At 44.0% G+C, this 25,242-nt stretch overlaps 1 protein-coding gene across 6 annotated transcripts in view; it reads right to left on the bottom strand.

Moving 5' to 3' along the window:
* LOC137321063 (guanine nucleotide-binding protein G(I)/G(S)/G(O) subunit gamma-7-like) overlaps positions 1 to 24,858 on the bottom strand; it is a 189,096-nt gene extending 164,238 nt beyond the window's left edge. For 5 of the 6 annotated variants that reach the window (XR_010962705.1, XM_067983236.1, XM_067983232.1 and 2 more), the window contains exon 1: positions 24,781 to 24,858. The gene's annotated coding sequence lies outside the window, so the exon portion shown is untranslated. The remainder of the gene's footprint in view (positions 1 to 24,780) is intronic. The other variant, XM_067983237.1, reaches the window with a different exon arrangement.
* Between the last annotated feature and the right edge of the window lie 384 nt (positions 24,859 to 25,242).

Here is a 25,242-nt window from a genome sequence, read left to right on the forward strand (position 1 = left end):
CCTTCCAGGGTGCCACCGGGTACATCGCCGACGTCTCTCAGTCGTCTGCACAAAAGAGCCCTGCAAATACACCTATACCCACTCTGCAGTGACACAATGGGTGGCATCAGTTGTGGGTCTTCATAGCGGCTACAGGGCATTCTCAAGGGGGAGGGTAAGCAGGCAGAGGTCGTGGTCCACATTGGGACCAACGACATAGGTAGGAAGGGAGATGAGGTCCTGCATCAAGAATTTAGGGAGCTCGGTAGCAGATTAAAGAGCAGGACCTCAAAGGTTGTAATCTCTGGATTACTCCCAGTGCCACGGGCTAGTGAGTATAGAAATAGGAGGATAGAACAGATGAATGCGTGGCTAAAGAGTTGGTGCAGGAGGGAGGGTTTCAGTTTCCTGGATCACTGGGCCTGCTTCTGGGGAAGGTGGGACTTGTACAAGTTGGACGGGTTGCACCTGAACCAGAGCGGGACAAATATCCTTGCGGGGAGGTTTGCTAGCACTGTTGGGGGGGGTTTAAACTAACTTGGCAGGGGGATGGGATACAGAGTGGAGCTACAATAGGGGGTGATGGCAGCCAAATATAGAGAAAAAAACAAGTCAGCTTGGAAGACAGGGTAAATATGTGAGGGCAAGGATGGATGGCATCTATTTTAATGCAAGGAGTCTTGCGAATAAGGTGGATGAACTGAAGGTGTTGATAAACACATGGGAATATGATATTGTTGCTGTCACAGAGACATGGTTGAGGGAGGGGCAAGACTGGCAGCTCAATATTCCGGGGTACAGAATCTTCAGGCGAGACAGAGGGGGAGGTATAAGAGGAGGGGGGGTCGCAATATTAATTAAAGAATCAATTACTGCCATAAGGAGGGATGATATATTAGCAGGTTCCTCTAATGAGGCCATATGGGTGGAGCTTAAAAACAAAAAGGGGGCAAGCACTTTGATGGGAGTGTACTATAGGCCCCCAAACAGTCAGGGGGAGATAGAGGAACAGATATGTAGGCAAATCTCAGAAAACTGTGCAAATAATAGGGTAATAATAGTGGGGGATTTCAACTTCCCCAATATTATCTGGGATACTCAGAGTGTAAAAGGCTTAGAGGGTACAAAATTCTTAACGTGCATCCAGGAGAGCTTTTTGAGCCAGCATGTAGAAAGTCCTACAAGAGAGGGGGCGGTACTGGACCTAATTCTAGGGAATGTGGCCGGCCAAGTGGAAGAAGTGCTAGTAGGTGAGCACTTTGGTGACAGTGACCATAATTCGGTGAGATTTAAGGTGGTCATGGAAAAGGATAGGGAGGGGCCGGAAATAAAGGTTCTAAATTGGGGGAAGGCCGATTTTAATAGGATAAGGCAGGATCTGGCCAAAATGGACTGGGATCAGCAGCTTGTAGGAAAATCCGCATCGGAGCAATGGGAGTCTTTCAGAAGGGAGATTGAGACCATACAATGGCAATATGTTCCCGTAATGGTCAAGGGTGGTTCCAAGAACTCCAGGGAACCTTGGATGTCAGGGGATATACGAGAATGGATTAGGAAAAAAAGGAGGGCTTTTGGCAGATACAAAAGGCTAAAGACGGAGGAAGCCCGAGAGGAGTACAAAAAGTGCAGGGGAATACTTAAAAAAGAAATTAGGAGATCAAGGAGGGGCCATGAAATAACACTGGCGAGCAAAATAAAGGAAAATCCTAAGATGTTTTATAAGTATATTAAGGGTAAGAGGATGACTAGGGAAAAAATAGGGCCCATTAGGGACAAAAATGGCAATCTGTGTGTGGAGCCGGCAGATGTAGGAGGGGTTCTAAATGAATTTTTTGCATCTGTTTTCACTATGGAGAAGGACGATGTAGACATAGAAATACGGCAGGGGGACTGTGATATACTCGAACATATTAACATCGAGCGGGAGGAGGTATTGGCAGTTTTAGCAGGCCTAAAAATGGATAAATCCCCAGGCCCGGACGAAATGTATCCCAGGCTACTGTGTGAGGCAAAGGAGGAGATTGCGGGGGCTCTAACACATATATTCAGAACCTCTCTGGCCACAGGGGAGGTGCCAGAGGACTGGAGAACCGCTAATGTAATACCATTATTCAAGAAGGGGAGTAGGGAAAAACCGGGGAACTACAGGCCAGTGAGCCTAACATCAGTGGTAGGAAAATTATTGGAAAAAATTCTGAAGGACAAAATTAGTCTCCACTTGGAGAAGCAAGGATTAATCAGGGATAGTCAACATGGCTTTGTCAAGGGAAGATCATGTCTGACTAATTTGATTGAATTTTTTGAGGGGGTGACTAGGCGTGTGGATGAGGGTAACGCAGTGGATGTGGTATACATGGATTTCAGTAAGGCCTTCGATAAAGTCCCCCACAGGAGACTGGTCAAGAAGGTACGAGCCCATGGAATCCAGGGTGCCTTGGCACTTTGGATACAAAACTGGCTTAGTGGCAGAAGGCAGAGGGTGATGGTCGAAGGTTGTTTTTGTGACTGGAAGCCTGTGGCCAGTGGGGTACCACAGGGATCGGTGCTGGGTCCCTTGCTGTTTGTGGTCTACATTAATGACTTGGATATGAATGTAAAAGGTATGATCAGTAAGTTCGCTGATGATACAAAAATTGGTAGGGTGGTAAATAGCGAGGAGGATAGCCTCAGTCTGCAGGACGATATAGATGGGTTGGTCAGATGGGCGGAACAGTGGCAAATGGAATTTAACCCGGAAAAGTGCGAGGTGATGCACTTTGGAGGGACTAACAAGGCAAGGGAATACACAATGAATGGGAGGACCCTAGGCAAGACAGAGGGTCAGAGGGATCTTGGTGTGCAAGTTCACAGATCCCTGAAGGCGGCGGAACAGGTAGATAAGGTGGTGAAGAAGGCATATGGGATACTTGCCTTTATTAGCCGAGGCATAGAATATAAGAGCAAGGAGGTTATGATGGAGCTGTATAAAACACTGGTTAGGCCACAGCTGGAGTACTGTGTGCAGTTCTGGTCGCCACACTACAGGAAGGATGTGATCGCTTTGGAGAGGGTGCAGAGGAGATTCACCAGGATGTTACCAGGGCTGGAGCGCTTCAGCTATGAAGAGAGACTGGGAAGATTGGGTTTGTTTTCCTTGGAGCAGAGGAGGCTGAGGGGGGACATGATTGAGGTGTACAAAATTATGAGGGGTACAGATAGGATGGATACTAAGGAGCTTTTTCCCTTCATTGAGGGTTCTATAACAAGGGGGCATAGATTCAAGGTAAAAGGCGGGAGGTTTAGAGGGGATTTGAGAAAGAACTTTTTCACCCAGAGGGTGGTTGGAGTCTGGAACTCACTGCCTGAAAGGGTTGTGGAGGCAGGAACCCTCACAACATTGAAGAAGCATTTGGATGAGCACTTGAAATGCCATAGCATACAAGGCTGCGGACCAAATGCTGGAATATGGGATTAGAGTAGACAGGGCTCGATGGCCGGCGCGGACACGATGGGCCGAAGGGCCTCTATCCATGCTGTATAACTCTATGATCCTCAGGAAAGGGCATTATTGCACAAACCAGACAAGATTCGCAGTAGTGGTGCCAATATAATATGTAATGTGAGTTGGTCAGAAATTCAATATAAGTAACAACAAAGACAAACCCTCAAACACCCTTGTGCATCCCCTTCATGCTCACGACACGTTTGCCTTACGCTGCCTATTGCACACATGTGATGCATGCCCTGTGGCTGCAGCACAGGTAATGGCAGGTTGAGTGAGGCTGATCATGAAAGAGATGCACGAGAGGGTGAGTATGAGATAGAGCCATGAGATTGTATAAGGATTGGGTTGAGTGGTAGTGGCGGGATGAGTACTGGCGAGGTGAGTAAGTGCAGGTAAGATGAGGATGAGGTTTGAGTGGGTGTGAGGGGTGATGTGACAGAGTAGGTCGTGAGAAGGAGGTGTGGGGTGGGGGCGGTGATGTGGCAGATGGAGTGTAGGGGAATGAGTAAGTGTACTCACTTTGGCTGACCTTCTGAGGTCATTGGAGCGCCTCCTGCATTGTATGCAGGTGGGCGATATGTTGGTGGTGCAGGTGACCTCCTCTGCCACCTCGAGCCAGGCCTTCCTGGTGGCAGAGGCAGGCCGCTTCCTCCCGACTGCCGGGGGGAAGATCTCTGTCCTCCCCCTCACCCCATCTAATGATACCTGAAGTGAGGCATCATTAAACTGGGAGCAGTCTTCCCCCTGGGCTGCTCCATGCTGTATTTTTTCCTATTTGTTGCAGCATCTGTCAGTGGAGGACTGCCCCTTTAAATCGAATTCCTCCAGCTGACAGATCTTACTGCGCATGTGCAGTCCGCCTGACGCGCAGCTCAGCAGTGGGGAACCCGGAAGACCAGGTAAGTGGATCCAATTAGGCTGCGATCGCGCGCGGGGCAGACTGATTTCGCCCCAATAGCACCCCCCCCCCCGCCGTGAACCTGCAGCCCTGGCAATATCGAGCCCTAAGTATTTATATTACACTTGAGTTATCTTTTCCGTTATATAAAAAAAACTGTCCCGCACAGTGGTACAGAAAAAGATTGTATTCTGCTACTGGTTGGAGTTTTGAGAAGACTCCCATTTTTTTTTTTTTCCAATGCATTTTTGTGCAACATTTCCTATTACGGAATGTGTGCTGATATTTTGAATGTAGAAGATGGTCATCAACAGGGGCCGCTGGGAGGACTTGTGACGGCATGCAGCAAATGAAACCCTCTACCTACCAAGAGGGGGCCATACTGGAGGTAATAGGCTAGGAGGCTGCACAGGAACTTGGTGATGATGAAGCTCATGGAGATTATAATGAGACTGTAATGCTCCTTGTTTGTGCAATAATAACTGCATAGATTCACTGTATTGACTTTCATCAGCTTAAAAGGAATGTTTATATTCCTCTGCGGAAAATAGTAAGTATTGTCAGTGCAGCAAAGACACGCTTGACATTTTGCTGTGAGCGGCAAAGGCCGTTCGTTAGACTTGCACTTGCCCATAGACTTTCTATGAGCTTTTGTATGGCAAGTTCCTGTATATTAGAGATCCAAAAAGCAAGGCGCCTTCTACAGGGCATCTGGACCTGTGTGAACAGGGCAAGCAACTGTGCATCTCCTTAACTAATCAGATTGAAGCATCGTCAATGAGCAGCACAGAGACTGAACCAGGAAGTGTAAGTTAAAATAATGAATTCAATGTCTAATCAGGTACAGAAAGCAAAATAAAGTGAGGGAAATAAAGATTGGGTTAAGAGACATAGTTAAAGGAGACAGAAAGATAAAGTAAGAAAAAAAGAATCTTACTTAATTTTCTTTTCAAACGTCCAACAATAATTAATATCTGAAGGAATGAGACACCAGACTTGTAAAAGTTGTTTTTCAGTGCCAGAGAGGTTTTTTGGCAGTAATTAAGATGGTACTTCCATTGGAATAGACAAGCCCTAACTTTTTCTGGCAAGTTTAGTCTTCCAATATCTATCTGGTAAGTACATTTGAATGGTGAGCCAGACAGTGAGATGCCGTTTTCATGCAGCTTTTGGAGGAGCATCGCATCTCGGCCAGCAACTTCTGGATTAACTGCGGATGTGCAGTTGCCGGAAGTTACTGTCCGATTTGCACATGATTAAAGGTGAGCTGTTAGCCTCACTGTTATTTTTATAGCAAAATATGGCCCAGTGTGTTCATCCTACATCATTTATTTTTAACAGTAATAAGCCACAAGCCCAGGAAGTGCAACAGGGTCCTGCAGGACTACAACCTTTACCGTGGCACTTTGCATCGCCTACATCATGTGAGAGCTTTAGTAATTTCTGGAAGAAATAGAGGTTTAATCACTAATCACAGGTGAGGAAGGGAGAAGAAGTTCTAGCTGCTGCTGTGCAGAGGTACATCATGGCCAAAGGCCCCGCCACTTAGCGATCGTCACCACACAAGCCACCGATGAAACTGAGGATACCTCGTGGGCATGAACGTGTGATGAAATCATTTGTCTCACTACATAAGAAATGCAAGCTAGTCTGAATAGAACTATGAAATTTGCCACTCAGTTGGCAATGTTGAGCAACAGGAATTGCCTGCTTAGCAGACTGCCATCGAGCAGCAAGCAACACCAGGCACTGAGCACAGCTGGAGCATTTCTCAGTTAAGTTCCCCTGATCATGTTGAAATCCATAGCCCAAAATGTGCTGAAGACTAGCTTCAACGAGTTTGGAAGTGCCCGTCGGCCGCTACTTGGGCACTCCCATCCTCCTAACCTGTAGCCCATTGCAAAGGTGCTTCCTAATGTGCCATGTTGGCCAAGCTGAGATCTAGTGCTCTTTCCTCTCTTTTTATTACTTTTCCATTAGTAGGTAGGATTGTCTCATCTTCCATACAAAAAGTGAAAGAGCTCCATTAAATGATAACTATTTAATAAAATTATCATTGGCTCTATAGTTTCGTTCTGTTTTTTGCGGGGATGCGCATGGGCTCTGTTTGGCAACTGACCACAGTGGCATTTTGAAATCAGGACCTCACTGTGTAGGGAATCACAAGTGCATCATTCCATGCTAGAATATGTTGTAGCATTCCTGAGGGTAGAACTGTGGCCCTCTAAAAAGCTAGTGAGTAACATAGCCTCTAAGCCTATTGTTCTGCACTGTGTATGTTGTTTCTTTCAATACTGTTGAACACAACAGTAAGTTTCCATGAGACAGACATCTACTGCCATCCTTTGGCAAAAATAATGCACTGCAAAGTATTACTCTGGGCTACACTTTACTTTGCTATCCTGCCCCAAATTGGGGGGAAATCAGGGGCCGAGGCGTACTGCTGCCTCCCTGCCCGGCCAATTTCCCAGACCCCCACCCCCGTAGGCAACCTCTTCCCTACCCACCACATGCAAATGCCGGGAGAGAGGGGAGCCCAGGTCCCGACTTATTTCCCTCCCATCCGCTCCTTTATCCACCACTCTCCAAAATCGCCAAGAGAAGCCTGGCTGTTGTGCCTGGATTAGGAATCGGGTGGCCCCAAAGTCCCTTGTTGGATGGAGAGAGCCCTTCACTTACGTCGGTTTTTCTAAGTTATAGAACTTGTTATAACTGTCAAGTTATCCATCATCTTAAAGTTATGTCCTAATCCTGAGCATGATACTTTGTGTTGATGGATCAACTTTGGCTCAGTGATAGCACTCATGCCTCAGAAGGTCATGGATTCAAGATCCACCCCACAGACTTGAGCACATAAGCTAGGCTGACACTCTCAGGTCGACATAAAAGATCCCATGGCACAATCCCTCTACGTTCCAAATACATAATTCTACATGCTGTTTCACCTCTGTACACCCCCATCATATTGAAATCAAGACTCATTGCAGTTTCCTGCTGTAACTAATTCTCAGGACCTCAAACTGTGGAATCCTTACTTCCCTCAGCCTCGCTTTCCTCCTACAATCTTCAGGGTCTTAAAACTCAACCTGATGTCATCTAATTACTACTTCCTGATTTACTTAATCTTCTCCTTCATTCTTTTCCACCTTGGTGGTGTCCATCACAATGGGTTTGGTCCTTCAACTTGGCTTCTCATCAAAAATGTTGAACTGATAAGCCTAAACAGTTGTAACAAAGTATAATCCAAATCTGAATGGACTTTTGTTGCTACCAGTCTGGTTGACTTGCTCTATATTGTTCCATTCCTTGTTCCCAACCTCCTTGTGAAGAAGCATCTCGGGTCTACTCCCTGTCTCCCTTGAAGAACCCCATGAAAAAAGGAAATAATCAGATGGCTATAAATAGCTGTCCTTGGTTTAGGCACATTAGTACACTAATGCACCATGCCACCAGGTTACTGTGACCCAGATGTCTTACTTTCTACAGTATTTGTCTAGTAATTTGTTATGGAAATAAAAGCCTACAAGCAGTTGTTATACACAATGAAAATAAAAGCATAATTACTTCATTTGTACAGATGCTTAAAATTACATGCTGTTAGCTTTAAGGTTAGTGACCAACTACATTACCTAATGATTTCCTGTGTACACAATTCTTTTGTCATGAGTGTAAAGATTGTAAACAAAAGTACTATAATGGAATATGACTGAGCAAACCTGAAGATGGTGCAATCTTTAAAGAACCAGCCATGGCTTTTGCTGTCCAACTATAGTGAGGTCCTGTTTATTCAGCAGGGAATGGGTAATTTGGCAGTTCATATGAACAGAAATTTGAAAATTACTACCAAGTCACGAGCGCAGACTTTAAACCTATTTCCAGAAATGCAGTACTGTATGTTTACTAATGAAACTAGCAATGATTCAATACATTTCTGGGTTTTCTAGCAGCAAAATAAATATTTTCCACAGAATCTAAGCTACTCTACAATACATTTGCCTATGATGGATTAAGAAGAAAATCAGTGCAGCAGCAATAATTCAGTGTAGTATAGGTTTAATTGCTATTGGATCCTATAACTTTCATGAATTAGTTAAAAAGAAAGATAAATGTAATGCATCCATGATATTAAATGGTAACATTGAACCAAAGGTAATAAAGTTAAGAAACGGTGGAAGCAAGCACACAATATTACATTTACAGCAATTGCAATGGAAGTGAGCCTGCCACAGTTATAGTTTACTTCATACACAGTTTAGGCAGCAACATGTAGAATGATTAGGCCAGGTCTGGCCAACCTTTCAAAGCGTAGGAAAATAATTTGTATCTTTACAAAGAGCTGCAAGTTTAAAATATTGTATACTTGGCATTTTCATCAATATTCTCACTGTAACTACAAATATTGCAGCATGCACATTTTGAACCTAGCATGACATTTTGACATAGTGTGTTCTGAACTATTTTCTTGAAGTCTAAATTGTACTTTTTCATGCCCTCCCTATCTTGCTCTCCTCTTTGCCTCCTTCTGCTCCTTCTCTGCTGTTATTTAATTTCCTTGCTCTCTCTGATGCTTCCTCACACATACATTTCCTCTCCCTTTGTCCCCTCTCAGTTTCTCATTCTGGCTGTTTCTCTTTCTCTCAGGTACAGGCAGTGTCTTGTTTAATAAACCCCAAGTGGCACCTCCATTCCAGTTAACAGCAACTGGCTTTTTGACCTCATGATAGAGGCAGTGTTATTCCTCACTATTCTTGTAGACAGTTTGCTTAAAAACTCTACATCTGCTGCCCAACTTGGTGTCACATTCTGGATGAAATTAATTATTTGATATTGTGATTAACTGAAATTAAATAGATGAAATAACATGTTCATGTTTATGTTTTCTTGACACAGCAGCTTAAAATGCAAGTTAAATCCAAGAGTGTGATTTGGAGCTGAGCTGGGCTGGGAACTTACACTGAGCAAGAAACAAGGTTCTTAGATAACAATAACGGGCCGGATTTTGCTGTGAGTGGAGAATGAACGGCACCAGCTCTTTGTTAGACTTGCTCTTGCCCATAGACTTTCTCTGGGGCTTGTAAATTCCTGTAAATTAGAAATCCTCCCTCCACTGGGTATCTGGGATCTGTGTGTCTCCTTAACCAATCAGATTGAAGCATCGTTAATGAGCAGTGCGGAATCTGAACCAGAAAGTGTAAGTTAGAATAGTGAATACAATGTCAAGTCAGGTACAGTAAGTGAAATAAAGAGGGGGAAAGAAAGATTGGATTAAGAGACAGAAAGAAAAGGTTAAAAAAAATTATTTAAATTTATTTTAAATGTCCAACAATAATCAAAACCTGAAGGAATGAGACTCCATGCTTGTAAAAGTTAATTTTCAGTGCCAGAGAAGTTGCTTGGCAGCAATTAAGATTTATCACGCCGTTAAAAGGGCACTTACACTGGAATGGACAAGCCCTAGCGTTTTTTGGCAAGTTTAGTCTGTATCTATGAGGTAAGTACAGGAACTTCACCTTGACCAATACATTTGAATGATGAGTCAGCTGGCGAGATGCTATTATCGCGCAACTTTTTGAGGAGCATCGCATCTCGAACAGCAACTTCCCAATTTCTGTATTTAACTGCGCGTGTGCAGTCCTGCAAGTTGCTGTTCAGTTTGCACATAAATAATGGTGAGCACTGTTAGCCACACCGTTATTCCAACATTTCCAAAGTGTCCAACACCCCTCAAAGAGTTAATTTTGAATCAAGCATATATCTGTGCCCCAGATTCTTTTTGTACAAGCTGTTCACTTTTCCAGTGACTAACATTAATTTTCAAATCCTGTTAAATGGCTATTCTGTTCAATCTTATGTGTGGGTGAATAGGTCAGTGGCTCTACAGCAAGTTGAAAATATCATGCACAACAGGAAAAAGGAAATTCAAATCAGCATCAACTTTTGTTTCATCATACATACGGATCCTTTCAAATAAGCTTTATAGAACATTGGGCACTTCTTCTATGTAGGTCAATCTTTCAGGGTGAATTAGAATGCAATTCTCAGAAAAAAAGTGTGCTTCTTTTACTTTACAAAATAATCACTTGAAAATCTACTTTTATTATTAGTAACTCCTCAAATATCAGTATTTTTGCTGTCAATAACCCTGACCTAGAATCTTTGGAATAGATGCATTGTAATTAGTGCAAAATCTCAGTTAAGCTTTACAGCAAATCTGCTGCACTGCAAAGTCTGATATACAAAGATCTGATTAAATAAAAAAACCTTATTTTATATTAGCTGGTATAACGACAGGAAATGGCCACAGCAAAGACAGATGACTCACAAAATTGAGCCTGGTGGATGCTGAGGGCACAGAAAGAGTTGAAGAAACTGTGCTGGGTACCAATGAAAACCTGAAGCTTCTCCCTAGTTGAATGCATCATCCAGCAACCCTAATTCAGAAACTCTGAATTCAATTTTTTTACAAACAATGGACAGGATTCTAGGCAACAACACTATGTGGGTTAGGGATCGGCAGGTAGTGGAACCGGTGTGCAGAACTTTACCAATAGCATTCAATGCAGATTTTTTGGATTGATACAGAATATTCAGATATAGCTGCACAAAAGTATAAACCTGAGATTTGGTTTAAGCACTAACAACTCTCATGGTTTTGCTCCAGTTACAATCTTGTAGAGGACTAATAATCCAGCCATATCTCTTCAATGCTGTAAAGAGCAGGCACTAGCATGGACTAGGTCATTGTCATCATTTCAATTTGTCTTGCATCAAAGTGGAAAAATTATAGCCTTATAGCTGTTCCATTTCCACCAACATAGAGCGAAATAAATCACAGTATGACTGTGGTTCAAATCCTGTAGTACTAAACCACTTCTGTTTAGGTCACACCAGTTGATCGCAGCAGCCAGCCGCCTGTTCCTGTTGTCATGACTGAAAACCATAAGCAGTGATATGTAATGTCAAGTGGTCATTATTATCCCCTGGAAGTCATTTTTGATCACCTTATTGGGGGGGGGGGGGGGGGGAGGAGGTGAGTGAGGAATATCCAAGAATTCTTTTTGCCTTGAATTAGCCTAGGGTTTTTAAAATTTTATTTTGCCTCTCTCAAGAGATTACATGGCTGCTGGTGGGTGGGAGAGCATTAGGAGTCGTGGTGCCTGGATGTAACATGGCTGAATGGGACAGACTCAATGGATCAATTGATCTATTTCTGCATGTGTTTTTGTATGTTTCATATGTTAAGTTTGCATATACAATAAATAATATACTTTGGAGTGTATTCCAAGGCAATAACATGTATCTGGATTGAGGTGACATTGTTAAAACTATTCAAGCTTCACTCCAGTAGTTTATCAATATTATCCCCACCCTGAGATATGTTATTCTCTTATGAATGTGTATTCATGGAAGTTGGTGAGATGAATAAACTGGAGAACTAATAAACACTGGCAGATTTTTCCGATCGGACATATGCCTGACTGTAAGGTCGGACTGTGCATGAATCACATCCACTTGTAATGCATTGACCCCATGTGACTTTCTGGAGTCATAGGATCTTAGAATGGTTACAGTACGGAAGGAGGCCATTCGGCCCGTCGAGTCTGTGCCGGCTCTCTGCAAGAGCAATCCAGCTAGTCCCACTTCCCTGCCCTATCCCCGTAGTCATCTTAATTAGAATATGAAGGGTGAGTTCCAGGCATAGGAACTACCTTTGTTTAGAAGTCTGACCATTCAGGGTTGGGAAATTGTGTACTGCTTCTGAGGGATTTAAAATCTTGCAACAGCTTAAAGGGACAGGCATTGTGATTGTAGAAATTTCCCTCCATTCCCTCTCCCTCCATATCTCTTGCCCTCTTTCTTCCCCTCCTCTCCCTACCTTTTCTGCAATCCCCATCCTCTCTCCATTTCTATGTACCCTTCCCTCCAACTTTCCCTATCCTCTTTCTTCACCTGCCTTTCCTTTTCACCCTCCCCCTGCTTTCTCTCTCTGCCCCCTCCTCATCCCCTTCTCCTCTTCCTCTCCCACACCATCCCTTGACTGTGTATCAAGATTTGTGGTCATCTCCTGCATGCGGCATAACTTTTTCATCATGAAAGACCAGCCCTTATCACCACCTGGGCAGCAAGAAATGCAGCAGGAGCAGGAGCAAGAGGAGCAGCATGAAGAGGAGGATGAGCAGCATTGACCTCCTAGCTGCTACAGCTCCGAGACCGCAACTCATCCAAGAGCTTCAGGTAAACCATCCTTCCCATCTCCAATACACCGATAGTCCTCTAATCCTTATCACCACCGTCCTTACTACAAATATCCGATTGCCTTCCTTCAGTTCAGCTTTATTGGTCTTGCCCTCAATAATTAAGAATCACCTTTGTGCAACCCCTTATTGCCTGTCTTGTGTGCTTGTTTACTAATCCTAGTGCTTCTACGAAGTGCATCCCCAGTGGCTACAGCTTAGTAGGTAGAAGGCTGCTGAGCTTCCATTGAGGACACTTCAAATAGCCGTGGTGGGCGATCTCGAACAGCTCTGGGCCTTGAGGGCCCGGCTGCAGACTGCAGCATCTCAGAGTGAGCTGGGGCAGTCTGGCCCAGCTGGCTATGTGGCATTAACAAGGGCACTGGCAGAGTGGGTGGCAGAGGAGCAGGTGTCTCTCCCATGGAGCCAAAGCTACTTTCTTGGGACTGCGCCTCAGCATTCCGAAGGCCTTGTGCGAGAAGAGAGTACAGGAGTGATGTGATGCTCTTCTCTGAAAGCTCCTGTTAACACTAGCCTCCAGAGCAAAGATGGCAGCCACGTGAGCTGCCATGGAAGCGGTCAGAGCTGTCAACAGAGGCTCTATCATGGCGGGCGCCACTGTCATGTTCATGGAGCTGACCTCTTGGTTCATGTGGGACAGAATGGTCTCCATGCTCTGATCAAAGCCTTGACACAAGTTGGAACTGGACTCCTCCATGCTTTGAGCCATTGCGCGTATGTTTGCTGACAGTGCACCTAGCATTTCCTGGCGTATGCCCATCAGCCTTCTTTGGTAGAGTGGGCCCTCGAATTTGCATTGGAGTCCTCTGCAGAGCAGAGCTAGTATGTGATCTCACCCTCCAGCGTCCTATCCGCCTGCCCTAGCTCCTGCACACTTGTGATTCACCTCATGAAGATCCCTCCTCTAGCCTACACTCCAAAGTATGCATGGTGCCAGTCTCAGAGCTGGTACTTGCTGGGGTCAGATCGAGTGATGGTGCATCTTCAGGAAGGCTGACCTCCTCTTCCTGAAGTGGCAGAAGTGTCGCCATATTTTCAGCAGAGAGGGACATGGGATAGCTTTTAGTGTGAAGGGACAGCAGAAGTAGCAGTGGCCGGTGAAAGCAGCTGCAGTTTGTCATGCAGTGTGTGCTGGGTAAGATAAAAGGAAGAAGGAAAATAAGAGGATAAAGTGTGAAGAAATCCTGCACGATGTCTCCTCCAGCATCACCTCTCTCCTTGCCTGTGAAGGATAGCATGTTTTCTTCCACAGGGGAGAGGATGTGCAGGCGGATTCGACCTCCTTTGGTGGCAGCCTCCTGGCGCATGTTGTGCACGACCCTCTCTTGCAAGAAAGGAGTGGATTAGCAATATCCTGGTGAGAATGTGCCTGTCATGGTCAAATGTTTGCATACAGTGTGTAAGATGTGAGGTGTGGGGAAGTGAGGGTTGCAATAGTAGTGCAAATGAGGAAAAAGAAATGGAGTCAAGAGTGGTGCAGTGATTGTCGGAGAGTGAAGGAGGAGGAGAGTATTGTGAGTAGTGAGGCTGGAGGTGGTGGAGGTGAGAGAGGAGAGTAAGAGAGTAGTACTCTTACCTTGACAACTCTGGTGTAGTCATTGAACATCTTTTGGCATTGCAGCCATGCCCAGGGATTTAAACTCCTGACATCGGCCTCCTCTGCAATCTCTTCCCACTGGCGGCAGAGGCGTTGCCTGGAGGGCTTTCTGCCCCCTGGGAGGAACAAGATCTCCTTCCTCCTGTACACTGCCTGGTGCAGGGCCTCCAATGCGGCATCAGAGAATTGGGTGCCTGCTCTGGACCTCTTCCAGCCATTTTTTTCAATCTCGAAAGGTTCCCTGTTATCTGCAGCCAGAGTGCACTTCCCTTTTAGAAAGTGCTTGGATGCTTTAAGTGCCATCAGTGATGCCCGATTTCCCACAAATAAAGTGTGCAGCCAATGAATAGTGCAGATAGCACTGGCTGCACGCCTGAATCATTATAATGAGCTGCCAACACAAATTTCATGTGGTCCCTGGGTACACATCAACAGGCGCATACAGTGCATGCCCCTCCCCCCAATTTTCAGGCTCGATCGAATTTCTAGGCCAGGAATGACCAAATCTTAATCATTACAAGTTTAAGATTTTGCCTTAGCTATTCTCTTGCATACGGCAGTGCTAGTCACTTCTGTAAGTGGTCTGAGCGTCTTACAGTTAGGTAAGTCCCTATTCTGCCCAATATGCAGCTATGCAATAGCATAACCCATGAGCGTGATCTGAACCGGATATTCATGTCTTCTGCACGTGTGCTTTGTCAACCTTTACGATGGCAGAATGATAAGTTACTTGGTAAGATAAGGCCAGATATGAATCGTTAAGCTGTTATTATTTCACAGCAAGTGACCAACAGTTATGATTATACTCACATTTCAATCAGTGCAACTCGTAAGACAATAAGAGATAGGAGCAGGAGTAGGCCATTCGGCCGCTGGAGCCATTTAATGAGATCATGGCTGATCTGATTTTTACCTCAACTCCACTTTCCTGCCCTTTCCCCATATCCTTTGACTCCCTTGCTGATCAAAAATTTGTCTAACTCAGCCTTGAATGTATTCAATGACTCAGCCTCCTAGGCTTTTTGGGGTAAAGAATTCCAAAGATTCACGACCCTCTGGGAGAAGAAATTCCTCCTCATTTCCATCTTAAACGGGCGACCCCTTATTCTGAGACTATGCCCTCCAGTTTTAGATTCACCCATGAGGGGTAACATCCTCTCAGCATCTACCCTATCGAGTCCCCTCAGAATCTTGTATGTTTCAATAAGATCTCCTCTCATTCTTCTAAACTCCAATGAGTATAGACCCAACTTGTTCAATCTTTCCTCATAAGACAACCCTTCCATACCCGGAATCAACCTAGTGAACCTTCTCCGAACTACCTCCAATGCACGTATGTCCTTCCTTAAATAAGGGCACCAGAACTGTATGCAGTACCCCAGGTGTGGTCTCACCAGCACCCTGTACAGTTGTAGCATGACTTCCCTGCTTTTATACTCCATCCCCCTAGAAATAAAGGCCAATATTCCGTTTGCCTTCCGGATTACCTGCTGCACCTGTATGTTGACTTTTTGTGTTTCATGTACGAGGACACCCAGATCCCTCTGTATCGCAGCATTTTGTAGTACTTCTCCATTCAAATAATATTTTGCTTTTTTATTTTTCCTCCCAAAGTGGATGACTTCACATTTTCCCACATTATATTCCATCTGCCAAATTTTTGCCCATTCGCTTAACCTGTCAATATCCCTTTGCAGACACTTTGCGTCCTCCTTGCAACTTGGTTTTCCACCTATCTTTGTATCATCAGCAAATTTGGCCACAAGACACTCTGTTCCTTCATCCAAGTCATTGATATATATTGTAAATAGTTGAGGCCCCAGCACTGAGCCCTGCGGCACCCCACTAATTACAGATTGCCATTTTGAAAATGACCCTTTTATCCCGACTCTTTGTTTTCTGTTAGTTAGCCAATCCTCTATCCATGCCAGTATATTACCCCCAACACCATGAGCTCTTATCCTGCGCAGTAATCTTTTATGTGGCACCTTATTGAATGCCTTTTGGAAATCCAAATATACTGCATCCATTGGTTCCCCTTTATCCACCCTGCCCGTTACTTCCTCAAAGAACTCTAATAAATTTGTCAGACATGATTTCTCCTTCATAAAACAACGTTGACTCTCCTTGATTGTATTATGAGTCTCCAAATGTGTATTAATACCAAATAATGAACTTGCTATGCTTCCTCTTATCAGCCTTGCTTGACTTAAACAAAGTAACTTCTCCTGCATTCTAACTTTCTCAGAGCCTTTGCTGCGTCTGACTGTCTTTGCAGCACACAGATTAAAAAATACTTGACTGAGTGTCTGTTTCTTTTTTTAAATCTTCTTCTGTTCACAGAAAAAAGGGACCAATGATTTCCCAACACAATGGGTGTAAGGTGTTTATTGATTGCCAAGATAGGCTAACGAATTGCTTATTATTTACAGTCTATGGGGAAACAACTTAAAAGCTTAATTCATTAGCATTTTAACCAGCTATCACCTTAGTGCCTTTTTTCACTTGTGCGAATGCATTATGCTTTAGAATACATTTAAAAGAAACTCTTTTTCCGAATTCTTTCTGTGGAAAAATGGTCAAAAAAATTCCAAGACATGCCACTCCCCATGAGTCTTTTGTTAAACCTCCTCCCTAAACTTAGTTATCTTCCATAACCTCAATCCCTTTCTACCGTTATGCTAGTGTTCTTAGTTTTCTTCCTTCCCCCTCCCCATCACTGTGGAATCCTTCATTCAAAACATCATGCTTACAACCAAATACATAGTTTGAAAAGTGTTGATCTGCATGGAGAACAATTAGAGCACATGTGTCTTTTTCACTTGGATCTTTTGTTTCAGGTGTTTTTAGATAAGTACATTGCAATGAAGAACAGCATCAGAATATGAAGAATTGCTGATGTTAACCATGATATTCTCACTATACTTCTCACACAAATTCTATTCAGACTGCATTAAACTGCAAAGAGATTCATGCTGGGAATATCAGTGGTGCACTTATCCTGATGCTTAGTAGAAGTAGAGGCATTGATCTCACATAAATCAACTGGAGTAGAGATGGATTAGTCAGCTAAGGAACAGAAATTGAAGTCTAGCATCAAGAAGAGAAATATTCACAAACGCGATCTATTAGTAAAGCTTTCCCTACATGTACAGAATTTGGATGAAAGAGAGGACTTAGGATTAAAGTTGAGGCTACACACTGGAAGCTAAGACTGCCCATGGTTTAAAATACAGTTGCATCACCGAACATTTTTTTTGACCAGATGCTTGAAGGCATATGTGTATGCAGGAAAGAGAAACAGTAGAACAGTAGGCAACTAGTGGTACAGTGGCATACACTGTCCTCTCATCACTAGATTCCTGCCTTGGAAGTTGACGTCTTGACAACTACAAGAGTCGTAAATCAAATCCGTATGAATAATCTCAGCCCAGTTTTCATAGACACGAGTCTATAGCATAAAGATGCTCATAATCGAGCACTAAAGCACTCTCATGCTAAGAGATTACAAAGAGGCTAATGTGCAAAACAGAAATGTTACAGTGATGCATGAAGGTGGATTTGGAGCACAGTGTTCAGGTAGAGCCTAAAGGACTTCACATTGTTTCAATTCTTACTATGCCTGACTTCGAAGTGAGTACAAAAAGTAGAAAAATGTTCCATTATCCAGCATCCTTATGACCACAAAAATTTACATTTTCTTTAGAAAAATGCAGGAATGGAAAATTAGAAGAGACAACTTGACAGTATGTTTCTTTCTGGGCTACTGCCTGCAATCAAAAGGGTGAGGAGCAACCTTCTTCCTGGCCTCCAATTGGTGCTTCGCTGTAGGAACATAAGACATAGCTGCCAGACTAGGCCTGCGGCAGGTGGTGAGCGAACCAACACGAGGGATAAACTTACTTGACCTTATCCTCACCAATCTACCTGTCGCAAATGCATCTGTCCATGACAGTATTGGTAGGAGTGACCACCGCACAGTTCTCATGGAGACGAAGTCCTGTCCTCGCACTGAGGACACCATCCAACGTGTTGTGTGGCACTACCACCGTGCTAAATGGGATAGATTCAGAACAGATCTAGCAACTCAAAACTGGGCATCCATGAGGCGCTGTGGGCCGTCAGCAGCAGCAGAATTGTATTCCACCACAATCTGTAACCCTATGGCCCGGCATATTCCTCACTCCACCATTACCAACAAGCCAGGGGATCAACCCTGGTTCAATGAGGAGTGTAGAAGAGCATGCCAGGAGCAGCACCAGGCATACAGAAAAATGAGGTGCCAACCTGGTGAAGCTACAACTCAGGACTACATGCTTGCTAAACAGCGGAGGCAACATGCTATAGACAGAGCTAAGTGATTCCACAACCAACGGATCAGATCAAAGCTCTGCAGTCCTGCCACATCCAGTCGTGAATGGTGGTGGACAATTAAACAACTAACAGGAGGAGGAGGCTCTGCAAACATCCCCATCCTCAATGATGGTGGAGTCCAGCACATGAGTGCAAAAGGCAAGGCTGAAGCGTTTGCAGCCATCTTCAGCCAGAAGTGCCGAGTGGATGATCCATCTTGGCCTCCTCCCAATATCCCCACCATCAAAGAAGCCAGTCTTCAGCCAATTCCATTCACTCCACGTGATATCAAGAAACGGCTGAGTGCACTGGATACATCAAAGGCTATGGGCCCTGACAACATCCCAGCTATAGTGCAGAAGACTTGTACTCCAGAACTAGCTGCGCCTCTAGCCAAGCTGTTCCAGTACAGCTACAACACTGGCATCTACCCGACAATGTGGAAAATTGCCCAGGTATGCCTTGTCCACAAAAAGCAGGACAAATCCAATCCGGCCAATTAACGCCCCATCAATCTACTCTCGATCATCAGCAAAGTGATGGAAGGTGTTGTCGACAGTGCTATCAAGCAGCACTTACTCATCAATAACCTGCTCACCAATGCTCAGTTTGGGTTCCGCCAGGACCACTCGGCTCCAGACCTCATTACAGCCTTGGTCCAAACATGGGCAAAAGAGCTGAATTCCAGAGGTGAGGTGAGAGTGACTGCCCTTGACATCAAGGCAGCATTTGACCGAGTGTGGCACCAAGGAGCCCTAGTAAAATTGAAGTCAATGGGAATCAGGGGGAAAACTCTCCAGTGGCTGGAGTCATATCTAGCTCAAAGGAAGATGGTAGTGGTTGTTGGAGGCCAATCATCTCAGCCCCAGGACATTGCTGCAGGAGTTCCTCAGGGCAGTGTCCTAGGCACAACCATCTTCAGCTGCTTCATCAATGACCTTCCCTCCATCATAAGGTCAGAAATGGGGATTTTCGCTGATGATTGCACAGTGTTCAGTTCCATTCGCAACCCCTCAAATAATGAAGCAGTCTGAGCCCGCATGCAGCAAGACCTGGACAACATCCAGGCTTGGGCTCATAAGTGGCAAGTAACATTCGCGCCAGACAAGTGCCAGGCAATGACCATCTCCAACAAGAGAGAGTCTAACCACCTCCCCTTGACATTCAATGGCATTACCATCGCCGAATCCCCCACCATCAGCATCCTGGGGGTCACCATTGACCAGAAACTTAACTGGACCAGCCACATAAATACTGTGGCTACAAGAGCAGGTCAGAGGCTGGGTATTCTGTGGCGAGTGACTCACCTCCTGACTCCCCAAAGCCTTTCCACCATCCACAAGGCACAAGTCAGGAGTATGATGAAATACTCTACATTTGCCTGGATGAGTGCAGCTCCAACAACACTCAAGAAGCTTGACACCGTCCAGGACAAAGCAGCCTGCTTGATTGGCACCCCATCCACCACCCTAAACATTCACTCCCTTCACCACCGGCGCACAGTGGCTGCAGTGTGTACCATCCACAGGATGCACTGCAGCAACTCGCCAAGGCTTCTTCAACAGCACCTCCCAAACCTGTGACCTCTGCCACCTAGAAGGACAAGAGCAACAGGTACATGGGAACAACACCACCTGCACATTCCCCTCCAAGTCACACACCATCCCGACTTGGAAATATATCGCCGTTTCTTCATCGTCGCTGGGTCAAAATCCTGGAACTCCCTTCCTAACAGCACTGTGTGAGAACCTTCACCACACGGACTGCAGCGGTTCAAGGCGGCAGCTCACCACCACCTTCTCAAGGGCAATTAGGGATGGGCAATAAATGCTGGCCTTGCCAGTGACGCCCACATCCCATGAACGAATAATAAAAAAACCCACAATTGGTTCTCAGTGGCACCGTATGTCCACATTGCCCAAAGATGATGCTTTGTTGCAGTAGAAAAAGAGATGTGGGTCTTGTTTACATGAGTGCTGATTCAGAGCTAGTAGTTCATGTCATTTTCTAGTGATAAACAAACAGATGGTGGTGATTAAGTCTCATAAGTGGCATTGGATTTGGACAACTTGGGACATCTAGATGGGCTGCAGCATCTCAAGCTGCTGCACATAGGTCCTTCCACCATGCTGAAGGCAGATGACCTTGATATAGCTGATGAGGAAACTCTGACGTTTGGGAAACAATTACTGGAAATCTTTACCTTGCAGCTAGGTATCCAGGTTTCAGGGCCTGGCTTATACAGAGTTGCTGCTCTAGCTCCATTCCTCCAACAGGTGGAACCACCATTTGATGGGGTATGAAGTGTATCCATCAGTGGTGAGAATGATGATGGCAATACACCAGTTTTGAGCTGTGCTGCTCACCATGTTGTTCATGAGGAGTTTCTGGTTCTGATAACTGCCTGGCGAGAGCTCATCAAAGGTCTAAAGTTGAAAAATATTTTTCATGTTATAAATTGGTCAGCATTGATTTCTCATACTTATCAAACCAGTGCCATATACAATTACTACCCAGCACATCAGATACTTTACACTGAAAGTGATTATGGACTGATTGAGAAATTGCTTCTAATACCCCTAATATAGACACTATGGTAATTGCCTTTTGTTGCTTCTTGGTTTCAACAGAGAAGGGGAGCAGTTATAAAGCTAATAGAGCCAGCTTTTTATTTCTACCAGTTTTGGATTAGTACATTTGAAGAGAAAAATAGCTGCAGCTCAAACCTTGAATCACTAAGACACGTAATAGGTGTTGTAATAGAGCAGCATAGGAAAGTGGTCAGGTGTTTTTCCAGAGAAACAAAACATCTGCAGGCAAGTTCCCAATGGCCTTGGGTATCTCCAAGAGCAGAGCTCCAGAATGGCATCGGGAAATGCTTGAAAGCAGGTTGCCGGTGTGCTCTCTTAGCTACTGAATGGCATACGGCTAGGGACGCAATTAAATATAAATACACAGCACAAAATTAAATACTTCAAACACCTATATTTGGCACAGTCACAGCACACCAGATAATACAGTGAATTCATTTTAAAGACCATCTGTACTGACCTGAAGTTATATATCTATACTGACTAGTTTACTGGTACATCAGTTCCAGCAATCTGTGTGAGACCACCAGAAATCAGTTTCAAAGTTAGATGTTACATCTGGTTTTCACTTTAATGCATTCACATAATATCCATTTCATAGCATCTTTACGTGGATATCTGAAGCACCTGATGCTTAGCAGAAATGGAGGCACATACAAAGATGTTAAAAAATTTGGAGACAGAAAAGGGGAATATGACAGGCAGTAAAGGAGAATGACAGGGATTAGGATCACAGGTCTGACTGCCATTTTATACTGGCTATCATCTAAATCTGTACTATGATAAGGCCTATCTGAGGTGTGGGTCTTGTTTACATGAGTGCTGATTCAGAGCTAGTAGTTCATTTTCTAGTAATAAAACAAACATATGATGATGATTAAGTCTCATGAGTGGCACTGGATTTGGACAACTTGGGACACCTAGAAGGGCTGCAGCATCTCAAGCTGCTGCACATAGGTCCTTCCACCATGCTGAAGGCAGATGTTCGTTGTATAGCTGATGAGGAAACTGACGTTTGGGAAACAACTACTGGAAAGCTTTACCTTGCAGCTAAGTATCCAGGTTTCAGGGCCTGGCTTATACAGAGTTGCTGCTCAAGCTCCATTCCTCCAACTGGTGGAACCACCATTTGATGGGGTATGAAGTGTATCCATCAGTGGTGAGAATGATGATGGTAATACACCAGTTTTGAGCTGTGCTGCTCACCATGTTGTTCATGAGGAGTTTCTGGTTCTGATAATTGCCTACCGAGAGCTCAAACCCACGCTCATCAAAGGTCTAATGACCAATTGCTAACCATCCATAGATAGACAGGGTCTCTTTGGATCTGGATAGACTCCAAGATGACATGCCTAATAATAGAAGATTGGAACCAATTTAAGACTGCGTGGCAGACTCACTAACCCTATACCTAAGCTAGGGAGGTCTGCAGTACTCTAGAGTACTGTTAATGATTGACGAAACAGCCCGTCTCATTGACTGGACAGGTAGACCAGTCATTGCAGGGGGGATTCTTCCCACTCAGCCCCAGATACAGATGCAAGCCAATACTCAAGGGTGTAGGGTGGTTAAGCAGAAGAAAATTCTGAGCTGGCAGGCTGTGCAGCTTTACCTGGTTAAACTCCAGCAATGGGGCACACTTGGAGCTCCCTAAGCTTTGGCTCTGGAATTATGTAAGTGGTGTGTGTCCCTACAGAGAGCATGGGTGCAGGCAAACATGAACTGTGCTAACGTGGATTACTTAGTGGCTTAGTTTGTAGATTCTTAAGCGAAGTGATAGGTTTCTGTACATCAGACACTTGGTTGACCAAAAACTAATGTCACATATAGTGGGAAATGCAAGATAGAATCTGACCTTTTATTAGAATAAATAAGGTATTTGACTTCCTGAATGCCCTATGTAAGCTGACTGCATAATCCATAAGTAGAATGATGCAAGTGCAAGAGTTTTGGTGTTTACTTCTTGAATAATTACAGACTAGAATTTTTCTGTCTGGCTCAATCCGCAGCATAATTGTGGTGGAGTGGGCTTTTCGTCCGATATAGTGGCCAACTTTTGACTTCAGCAAAGTTCCAGGGTCACCTGCACTTTGGAGCTTGTCGCTGCGGGGGCGAGGAGAATTGGGATAGGTGGGATGAGAAATGGCAACTGCTGTAGGAGACAGATGCTTGTAACAGCTTAAAGGGCCAGGCAGTTTTGAAGAAAACATTTTTTCTAAGCACAATGAATGGCAAAATCTACTAACGTAGAGCTGCCAAATAATTGTGCTCAAATTTATTTTTCACCTGCCTTAGCTCTTTAAATTTTTTCCACTATTCCGCCTCCCTTAGCAAAGCTGGAAGTTAAATGTTGTCGTATGTAATATCAGCAATGCTCAGATGATAATGACAGAAAATGTGACAAATGACATCATTCTGTCATTATCGCCTCATTTCAATATACCCACCTGTATTTGGGCAGGTGCTTTCAGCATCCGACAGAAGTCATGTTGGCAGATCCTTTCAGCCTTAAAAATAGGCTGGTATTTTGCAGAATGGGTCCTCATCCAAATTTGTACTCCGCCTGCCCAATTAACGCCTTCGAACCATGCTTACAGTGTTTAACACGCACAACACTGATATTCTGCTGCCATTAAATTATTTTTTCCTTAAAGGTTAATCAATTTAATATTAATTACATTTTTATGTGTGAATTTTTTTTGCTAATCAAGGTAAAGGGTGTTAATGTTGAGAAATGGAAAACTTCTCAACAGATCTTTCAAATACTCCCAGTTCAGGCACAGCATACTTAGATAAGCACCAAGTCCCATTCACCCATCACTCCTGTACTTGCTGACCTACTTTAGCTCACGACCCCCCAAAGCCTCCAATTTAAAATTCTCATCCTCCTGTTTAAAGCCCTTCACAGCCTCACTGCTTTCTAGCTCTGTAACTCCTCCAGCCCTACAACCAACCCCCACCTGGAACTCTGTGTTCCTCCCAGCTCCCAGAGGCAAAGCTTATATTTTTACATCTACTTTTTTTTGGTGAAAGTCAAATTTGAAATGATTTTGGAAACAATGTATATATGTATATAAACATTGTACGTATATAATGATTATATCTATATGAGCTGGGATTGTTCTCCTTAGAGCAGAAAAGGTTAAGGAGAGATTTAATAGAGATGTTCAAAATTTTGAAGGATTTTGATACAGTATTTAGGGAGAAATTGTTTCCAGCGGCAGATGGGTCAGTAACCAGAGGACACAGATTTAAGGTAATTGGCAAAAGAACTAGAGAGTAGAAGAGGAGAAATTTTCTTACACAGCGAGTTGTTATGATCTGGTATGCACTGCAAAACAGTTTATCTGGTCATTACCTCATTGCTGTTTGTGGGACCTTGCCGTGCACACATTGGCTGCTGCGTTTCCTACATTACAACAGTGACTACACTTCAAAAGTATTTCACTGGTTGTAAAGGGCTTTGGGACATCCTGAGGTTGTGAAATGCATGATATAAAAGCAAGTCGTTTCTTTTTCTTCTTTCTTTGTCAATCTCAGCCATAATACTGGAGAAAGCTATTCCTCCACAAGGAGGGAGGGAAACATTGGAGGACATGTTACTCTTAGCTACTTTTGCATACCTGCTGGTGGCCTGTTGCAGAGCAATGCTCGACAGGGGTCTGAGGATAGGTTGATCCTCCTTCTCAGTCAAAAACCTAAAAGAGAAGAAAAGAAGAAAATAATTAAGAAAGATTTGAAAACTGTGTCCTGACATAGAAAATACTGTCCAGTAATATAAAATATCAATATAGCTATGATTGGAGATATACAATAATTAATACAATAATTAAAGGATCAATCCTTTGTAGGTAGATGTTGCTATAATTATAGGTGATTTTTATATAGTACACAAGCAATTGTCAACAAGCAATACTCTGAGCTATGATTATGCGACATTCAATTTAAAAATCTTTCCAGAAATAGGCTGAACATCTTGCATATTAGGCTTGAGGAAGTTTTCTTCTTTCTTAGAAACATAGAATTCTCCATAAACTTTAAGAATACAGACTAGTTTGATAGATTTTGAGAACAGTTCTGAGAAG

This window comes from Heptranchias perlo, chromosome 4 (genome assembly GCF_035084215.1).
Source record: "Heptranchias perlo isolate sHepPer1 chromosome 4, sHepPer1.hap1, whole genome shotgun sequence".
Taxonomy (NCBI): Eukaryota; Metazoa; Chordata; class Chondrichthyes; order Hexanchiformes; family Hexanchidae; genus Heptranchias; species Heptranchias perlo.